The 9,932-nt window shown below is 38.0% G+C and overlaps 1 protein-coding gene and 1 long non-coding RNA gene across 5 annotated transcripts in view; one reads left to right on the top strand and one right to left on the bottom strand.

Annotated features, from left to right (window-relative positions):
- Positions 1–9,932, top strand: part of LOC105224624 (F-box/LRR-repeat protein 20) — a 126,978-nt gene that overhangs the window by 96,688 nt on the left and 20,358 nt on the right. The gene's annotated exons all lie outside the window — the stretch shown is intronic.
- LOC125777884 (uncharacterized) overlaps positions 1–9,932 on the bottom strand; it is an 86,892-nt gene that overhangs the window by 76,701 nt on the left and 259 nt on the right. The window lies entirely within an intron of this gene.

Below are 9,932 nucleotides of genomic sequence, written 5' to 3'. Positions count from 1 at the left end.
ATAGAAAACACGAATTATTGTCCAAACCAACGCTGAGATCTCCGTAGAAATTATTCAGGTCGGACCATTCCAGCATATAGCTGTCATACAATCTGAACGATTATTTCTGATGATCAGGATGATGAAAAATCCAATTGACAGTCTGTCTGTCCGTCCGTCCGTTCAATTTGTAACTTGAGTAAAAATTGAAACATCTGGATGGCATAAATTTTCCTTGGAAAAAAGTAAGTAAAAAAGTAAAAGTAAGGCGCAGTTCGTAGATGGGTTTAATCAGATCACTGCCACACCCACAAGTCGCCATTAACCGAAAACCTATAAAGTGCCATAACTTAGCACTTAAATAAGCTAAATTTTGAAAAACTAGGCCTGATCCCGCCCTCTATCAGGTTCAATGTAAAAATCTCCTAGACCACCAAAGCTACAATAACCAATTCCTTACGGACAATTCTTATAAGAATTATTACCGACAGTGTGAAAATTAATGAAATCGGATCATAACCCCGCTCACTCCCCATATAACGGTACTGTTAAAAAATACTAAAAGTGGGTTAAATCAAAAACTAAACACACCAGTTACATACAATGTTACACCCGAGATGGTCTTTAATGGAGCCAGTGTAAAAATTGGACGATGGCCGTGTCACTGCCCACTTTTAGGTGAAAGCACATGTCTCGGGACCGGCCCAGTCGATTTCAAGCAAATGCGGTATGTGACATTTTTTTCATATTCCTGTGTTACAGTGTGAAAAATGAGCTAAATCGGACAGCAACCACACCCACTTCCGATATAACACAATTTAAAATTACATGTGATTCTTTCACTTTCCAGTACACCAATGAAGAAGCAGTCAATCTAGAGAAATATAACTTTGCACAAATAATGTCTTTAGGATATGCCACCTTATGTCCAAAAATTGTTCAAATCCAACAAAAACTGTTCGCACTCCTAGGTGTCGAATATGTGGACGCCCAAAAGAGGCGAAAGCTCCTGTGCAAAGTGGGTACCTCGCAAGTTCATAATCTTATTAAAACAACGAATGATTATGTCGAAAATATCGGTCAGTGTATTAGCTATGTATAGTATGTTTATATATAAAATTGCTTGGTTTCCGATCCTCTGGTTGACGTTTTGCAACTTGCAAGCGTACAAAATGTTCGGTTGCATCCGAACTTAACGCTTCCTTATCTGTTTTTAATTAAGTGAGCTTCAGGCATACCTTACCTCAGCATGTCTCTATTATAACGTCATGTTTGTTGTTGTTGCACTAAAAATTGTAGCAGCGTAAATTTAGCAAGCTCGTTACTTGCAATAAGACTAGCAAATCTTTCACTTTTATTTATGTAAATTCGCTATTTATCTTATCTTGTTTATCCGAAATACAGCAACAACAACAACAACGCCACCATGCGCTTTATTGTCGCTTTTCGAAAAACTCTTCCTCACGCCGCGCTTGCCGCCTACAATGCAGCGGTAGCTTTCAAAATGCCTTTAAACGCGTTTGACTCGCCGACTTTGCTACGTGCTTGCATGCAAATGCACCGCTGCGTGTGTCTATGTGTGTGTATCAGCGCCAACTGGCTCTGCGTATTGAATTACAAATTAAGGTCATTCATTACGCCCGAAGCAGCGCAGCATGAGCATACACACACACACACACATATCGAGCTAGGAAATAAACTATTTTACCAGCTGCTTTGATCGTTGCACCGTCGCTGTTGCGTTTGCTTTCCGCTGGTGCCCTCAGTGCCCCCATTTGCTCCTGGTCCTCAATTGAGTTTGCTGCCTTTGCTCCATTATTGCTATTATTATGCCGCTGCAGCTGTTCTGTTCCATTATTTTGCATATAACCGCTGCTGCTACTATTACATGTACATATACATACATATGTACACACGAGCCTCGCGGCGGCGAGTTCAGAGTTCATTGAATGTTGCTATTTTTATAAACGAAAGCATTGGTAATTTTTGCATCCCTAAGTGCATGGAATATTATTATTTTTTTGTGAGCGCATATGCAATTTGGCTCTATCAGTCACCAAGCGGTACATACATACATACCATAAATATGCATGCTGCTTTGATGGGCGAATTGACAGACAGACAGCTTTGTTGTGCCTGTTGGAGCACTCAGAACTAATATTTTTAAAAATTTAAATTCACTTTATAATATACTACATATAGGACTTGTAGCTCCAGCAGCTACCCTGTAAGAAAATGCATTCAATGCTAGTACTAGTTGAGCTGAGGGTTCATTTTCACGAGCGAAAATGATGTTCTTAACCATATTTACAGTATCAATTGACAGCCCTTGAACAAATTTTCTATAGTTTTGAAAAAATGAGTGATCCATTTTGAAGTTCCCTACTTTTTCTAGAGAAAAAACCGAAGTTTCAAATTTAATGGAGAGTGTTTATCATTTGAAAGATCATTCTTTGGCATTTATTTTACTATCTCTTTCAAATGTTGGCTGCGGCTATGTCTCAGTTGGTCCATCTGTTGAGCCTAATTATCGAATACTCGTTCGAGCATTTTGACTGATAACTGACGCGTGATGTTTTGCTCCAAGGCCTGAATCGAAACGAGATGTCCGCATAGACTTTACATAGAAAAAACTCTAACGGTGTTATATCACACGATCCTCGACCGGCCTAAGACGTGAAATTATCTGCTCACCGAAGTATTCCCTCAATAAATACATTGATTGATGGGATGTGTGGGAAGTTGAGTCCTCCAGTTAGAACCAAATGCCGCCAAAATAACGAGATTCAATTGCAGGAATCAAATAGTCAGTTATCATAGCGCGATAACGGTCGCCATTGGCGGTTACGTTCTCACCGGCATCATTTTTTTGAAGAAATATGAACCGATGATTCCACTGGTCCACAAATCACACCAAACCGTTGTATTTTTCTGGATAAAATTACAGCTCTTGATTCTCTGCAGGTTGCTTATCGTCCAAAATAAGGCATTTTGCTTGTTTACATACCCGTTGAGGCGAAAATAGGTCTCAGCGCTGAACAAAACTTGGCTTGAAAACGTCGGGTCTTCTTGAAACTTTTTAAAAGCCCATGGAGCGAAGACATGTCGCTTTGGAAGGTCGAGCAGATTCAGTTCTTTTGCAAGCTGTCCGAATTTTTCCGAACGGCGCTCTCAGCTATGGCTGCTATATTTTTTCCACTGCGTACTGGACGTGGTCGATCGACTATTATCCAATAACCAATTCCGGGTTTCAAGATGGGTGATGGTATTGCGAATAGTTCACTCAGGAGGCCGTTTATGTTGATTATTCTTTACAGAACGTGAATTTTTGTAATAAAATTAAATAATTTATAAACTTTGTTCAGGCGTAAGTCTTTCCATGATGAAATGTCGAACAATACTAAACAAAATAACAAGACAGCTTGACACTATTGAAAAAATTACTTATGTATACTTGGATCACTCGTTAGTATGAAGTAGTCTAAAGTTCGATAGACGAAAAAATAAGGCATAATAAGAAAAAAATCCTTTGCAAAAAAGGTTCCATTTAAGAACTTGACATTGATAGGAATGGAAGTTATCTGCTAGTCTGATCTCAATCAATAAGCCAGCCAAATTTCTGAAGATATTTTGTAAAATAAAAAGTTTCCAAAAGGATTTCTGAATTGATATATTTTCGATATCGGCGGTTTTTCGAAAATAAAATAGTTTCAGATCGTATATGCCAAAACGATTAATGTGATTTTGACTGCTGGACAGCGGATTTTTGCTAATTTTTGTCAGTGTGTTCAGTAAAGTGTGTCATTTCATGCCATGTTTCACTTTAGCACAACGCTTAGAAATTGTCCAAGGTTACTGCGCAAATTGACTTTCTCCGTTAGTTAAGTAAAAGCTATTCGCGCGAAACACGGTCCTCTAAGATGTGGCCCATTTCTGCCTTAATGGTTTCATAAACAAACAAATTTATCGCGATTGGGGTGAGTGAAATCCTCGTGTCGTTCAGGAAATGCAATTGCATCCCCAAAAAATCGACAGTTCCGTGTGATTTGTGACCGTTAATTGTTTTGAAATGAAGCAGGAACGCTACAATCAATAGTGATCGCTTTAACACGATGTTGGCCTACTCTTTTCCGGAATTTGATGAAATCAATGCGAACGATCTGTATTTCCAACAAGGTGTGCAACCTCGTGTTTCACGTCTAAACATGAACCCATTACAAAAGTTTGGCGATTCGATAATTTCGAGAAATTACCCAGTCAAATGATCGCCAAATTTATGCGATTTAACGCCTCTAGAATATTTTCTCTAAGGGTATGTTAAATCAAAGCTTTACACACCAATCAACTAGCAACGCCCGAGGAGCTCGAATACAACAACATCGTTCTTTTTGATATGACGGGCATGGCTAATCCACTCAGTCCATCTATAGGGCCTCCGATCGGTCTTCGGATCTCGGGTGTTACGAGCTTCGTGGCAAACTCAATATACTTACCCTTTTCAGATAAAAGTAACAGATAGGTTAAAGAGCTTACCCCTTACAGCCAGTTACATGTTAATATTTGAGTAGATTTTATCCGGGCCAGATTTGTGTTTACCGCAATCTAATCCTCTTAAAATCGGCGAGTATCCGTTAGTCGGTGTTTATTGTGCTATTTTTACTATTCTACTGTTTCTAGATTATCGCCAACTGATACAAATTTTAATTTGCCCCATTTCTTAAACTGCAGATTTCTCTGACCAGTTCTCATTTCCTGCAGGGTTAATAAATAGAGGTGGCTGAGTAAAGCCTGAAATTTGATTTCAACTCATTTGGTTTTAAGCTCCTTGCGTTATTTTTAAACTACGACGTATTTTTTACGATTTTTAAATTATACTGTGAAAACATTTTTTCTATATTTCTTTCTATAAAAACAAATTATCAAAACTTAACTTGTATTAATTTAAAAGCATGGGGAGTACATAAATTTAGATACAAAAAAGATTTATTAAGATAAAAGCTAATAGTTTAACAATTCTGTAATAACTTTAGGCCAATTTTGAAATTTAAATCCCAAACTCTTCTTAATTCTTCTTTGGCCCTACAACCGTGGGTAGGTCTGGGTCGAGAATACAAAACATCGCCAGTTGCCTCTATCTTTGGTAACGTCAGTTGTATATCTCAAGTGCAGACAGGTATATACTTGGATGCGGGTCGCCGTTGCTTCCGTTGTCCAGCCATAGATCTCGATTTGAAGGAGCTTTTCGTTGGAGTATTATCTTCCATGTGCACAACATGGCAGTACCAGCGCATGCGTTGTATTTGCATTCGCTTAACTTTGCCGATATCGTCGTAGAGTTTATACAGTTTGTAGTTCCATCTTCTTCGGTATTCAACCTATCCGCGGACAAGTTCCAGTTTTCTCGTTTGCTTCAAATATTTCCTCATCTCGGTTTGTCATCGTCCATACGATTTTGATGAAGCTGATGGTTCCGCTCAACTTCATTCTGCATAACCGTTTGAGTTTCGCAGAGATACCAAATGTAGACATGGCGTCGAATAGGCAGCTGTTGTCAATGCTGTCTAGAAGAGCTTGGAAATCCACAAACAGGTTACGATCTTTGGTTAATGGTGGATTTGCTAGGTCTAAAGCTACACTGATAAGGCTTCATTAGTTTATTCACAATGGGTTTATAGTAAGTTTTTCACACAATACTGTCGAAAGAACGTTGGATTCATTGTTAAGAAGTCTGATCTCACGATAATTAGCGCTCACTGCCGAGAGATCCCATCCATTCATATGCATAGAGTAAAGTACACTAACATATATTCCAATCAATATACCGTAGTCATCCGCCCCAATCATGCGTATCATTTGAAACATCCGCCTTTCCAGCTCAGGTGGTAATCTATGTTGTTGTTGTAAAGTTTATCTGATGCCTGTTAAGATGGCAGGATACAGATAAGTTGTCATCGAGGTCATCTAACGGTAGACTGTTTCGACGAGGTCGGACCATAGGGAGAGGGGTGTCAGATTTGTAGGGTTTACTGGCCTTGCAAAGAGGTGGTTGGTGTCATGCGGAGACTCGTTTCACGCTGGACATATATTGGGGTAATTTCTGGATAAGTAGAGTTTTAATTTGCTACAGTTTTCGGAACGAAGCTGCGCAAGGGTCAACTCGAGCTCTTCGTCTGCAATGGGTGGTGATTTAACTCCATTCACTAAGATGGAGTCGGTGAAGATGTTTAATGCTCCACTGTGCGTGGCAGTCAATGCATATCTGAAGTTTGTTTCGTCCGAAGTCTAGTTGGTGTATTGTTTAATGTCCTCGACGTAGTTGAGGAAGAACCTCTTGATGCTCCTTGATGTAGGAATGATTTCTACAAGCACCCCAACAGAAACTGCTTGAATAGAAGTTCATTATGCTCCTTAATTGGGAGTATGCGGGCCTTACTGTGCAGGTGTTCAATGCGAAACATCAAGAGGCATCCTGTTATAGTCCGGACTGCAGTGTTCTGATATGTATGTAGCTTCCTCGTCTGCGTTTCACTGCATCCAAGAGGCGGTAATTCATCGGCCCCTGTGGCTTTGTAAGTAGTTCTTAAGCCGCCCGCGAGCTATTTTCACTTCTTTTTGGCCAAGTGACGTGACGATAATGACGTCACGATAAATTGTTGGTGCGATTTTACTTTCTTCTTCTTATTAAAAACAGTAAATAATTATCGTACAATAATTTTAAGAAAATAATTAGTACAACATATAAAAACGATTGAAGACCCATAACTCAATAAGAATTTGATTGGATGAGACAAAAATATATTAGTATATATGTATGCACAAGAATATAAAAATACGGTAGGATCAATTAAAGATAATTAAATTAAACAAATTTCTTCGAATTATAAATCTATGAATACAATACCAACGCCTTGCGATTTAAATACTTGTAGCGATATCTATTAATATATTTTTATACCCAAATTAACCTACCTTCACCCTCACAGCTTTTCTGAATTTCAATGCAGTGCCATGCATGCGCACCATTTCAGCTCTCCGATACCATTTCGATCACGGTCAATAAATTTTCTTATATTTAATTGTGTCGAATGACTTCTGGCCATGCATTTAGGCGCTTGTTAAAAATATTCACCGGATTTATGTGTTCACATTTCGTATTTTGCATTTTGAATTTTCTCTGTTTAGCCTTTTACGCTTCGATCATTTGCCTCGATCGGCTGCGTTATTTACGGAAAATAAATGTAAACAAACCATTACGAAAACGTCGATGAAATTAGTGGATTCCGAATTTCGGCGGAAGTTTTGTTCTACATAAATGCGAATATGTGTTTATAAATGCTATAATTGGAGTCAAATTTAGAATTTTAAAACTTGTGCGAGAAAGATTGATTGTTTATAAGGAATTTGCAAGGGAAGCGTTTACTCAAACTTGTTAATGTATGTACATATATATGTAAATAAATGGTTTTCGGAAGTGGAGTGGGTTGTACCATAAATTTACGCCACTTTTCTCGCATTCTTTTACATTATTTATGAATAATCAATATGAAATTCGGTACTATTTACATCAATACTTTGTTGCTGACCCACAAAAGAACAATAGGTGGGAAAGTCGAAGACATACTAGGCAACTATAAACATAACCCAGGTCACTTAATTTAAGAACGGTTTGAGTCGATGGTATAGTACATTATCATCGTGTAAAATCTATGAATCCTACAATTCCGGCCGTTTTCGACGGAAGTTCTCACGCTAACCTCTCAATGCGGCCAATAGAACTTAGAGGAAGAAATTCAAGGTGCACCAAAGCACGAAAATTTAAAGAAATAATGAGCATCAACTTGATTTTTGAGTGTTTGTTTTTGGTTCTGGCTCGTTAATTCCCTCCATTTCGATGACGTCAAACTCATAAACCCATGTGTTATCGGCAGGTATAATGCTCTCTAAGAATGTAGGGTCGGAATTAGTACGATCAAGTATTCAAATTCAGCTTTATCAGGACGAGTCGAGCAAGAACACGTTTCATACGCAAAATATCTATCAAAATCATTCGAACGAACTCGCGAGAGATGTCGAGCTTTTTAGGACTTGCTTAATGATTTTCAAGCACCATATTCTTCACTTTCTTCAATATTTTAATCAGTTGAAGAGGTGTAAGGAAGGTCGACCAGAACGAGGCATGTCATCAACGAAATCTCGACCGTTTTTGAAGGCTTTGTATCATTCGTAGGCTTGTGTTTTTGATAAAACTGAATCACCGTAAGCCTTTTCCAATATTCCCAACGTTTCCGCACACGAAATTCGGTTAGAATCACAGAGCTGCAGACAAATTCTTTTTGCGATATTATTATCCATTGGAAAAATCGCAACGATCGCAGAGGTGAACCGACTTAAGCAGCTGCTGTAAACAAATTGGTGGACAAATCGCACTCATATTTGGCATAGTAATTCAGGATAGTCCTACCAACTTAGCAAAATACATTTTTTTAAATACCATTTACCCGGAGAATTTAATTACAATTTCCGATAGCTTTTTTAACTCAATGGAAATTTTATCACTATTTTTAGATTTGAGAAATTTTTATACAGAAAAATCTTGCTTATTGCCCAACACCTTTTTTCGGAGATTCCCCTGAAGATCGGCTACGGGATCAAGGGAATAAAAAGTGTATCCTCTTCAGGATAAAAATTAAGAAGTAACGCATTTTTTCTCACTTGCAAGGGAATATAAAACTTCAAGAAAAGCTTTTGAAACTCGACTGTGCCAATCTTTTTGGACAACTTGTTTAACTTTAGCACCGAATCCGGATGGTTTGAGGTTTATACACTGCTTAATAAACTCCATTTAGTAGTTTATTTGTTTGATTGATTCCCTGCCTTTGGAGCAACATAAAAAATGTTTAAATTGCTATGTGTGGAGCACGCCGACAGGCTATCGAACTTTAGAATAAATTGCCGTGCCATTGAAGGACACATTTGTTTCTCTTTTTATGCTTATTTATTTTTTTACGATTTTGTTTGTTTATTTCTGAATAATGCAATTTCAATTTGAAAGGCAACAGGCAAGCGGCGTAGTTCGCAAATTGAATGCGGAAGGCACAATAAGCATATTCAAAGTAAATTATTTGTACATACATTACGACACAAATGTATTATAAATATATGTTGATATGTATTTATGTGTGTATGTATGTATGTATGTAAGTATGGTATGTTGCCGCGGTTGGTGACTTCTCGCAGCACGCAAAAATTTGCATTGACTGCCCGTCGAGTCTGGCGTTCGTTTCTGACTCATAGACGCGTTTTTGTTGGCGCAGCTGTTGTGTCGCTGTTGTCAGTTTAGTTTCAGCTTGTTTTGGTTGTGTTTTAGAATGGTCTTCGAGATTCTGAATTACATGGAACTCGTTCAGTGTTGTAGTACTTTATATAAATGGTCTTATAAGTTTATAAAAGGGGGTTTCAAAAGGACAGGTCGCAAATTGAGATGAGACGTAGCCTATTAAAATTCCTGAAAGATACTCAGCAAGCAATTTTTCTGTCTAAAACTATAATTATGTAGTATTTTAAGGCATTATTCAGTCGTCGATAGCCCTTCGGACTTCATAAAATTTATAAAAGTTGTAGAAAAAAGTTTTTAGAATTTCGTTGTATTGAAACTAAAGAATTTTGAGGATCTCTTAAATGTTTCAATAAGGTATACGAGGGCTGCTATACATATTTCTGGCCTAATAATGAAAATAGGTATATTTATCAACGAAAATGTTTTTTTTTCGTTGGATTTGGCTCGTCTTGGAAGACCCACACGGTCGACATTTCTTTACACCAATCCACACGAGCCTTTTTTTTGAGCGATTGTTAAATTGGCTGGGATCCAACCAGAACAAACCTTTTTTACGGCCAGGTGTTCATGCAATATCGAATGTATGCTGGTGGGAGAAATGCATAGGCATGCCTCT

The sequence above is a fragment of the Bactrocera dorsalis genome, chromosome 3 (assembly GCF_023373825.1).
Source record: "Bactrocera dorsalis isolate Fly_Bdor chromosome 3, ASM2337382v1, whole genome shotgun sequence".
NCBI classification, from domain to species: Eukaryota; Metazoa; Arthropoda; class Insecta; order Diptera; family Tephritidae; genus Bactrocera; species Bactrocera dorsalis.
This window is presented reverse-complemented; position numbering and strand designations above follow the sequence as displayed.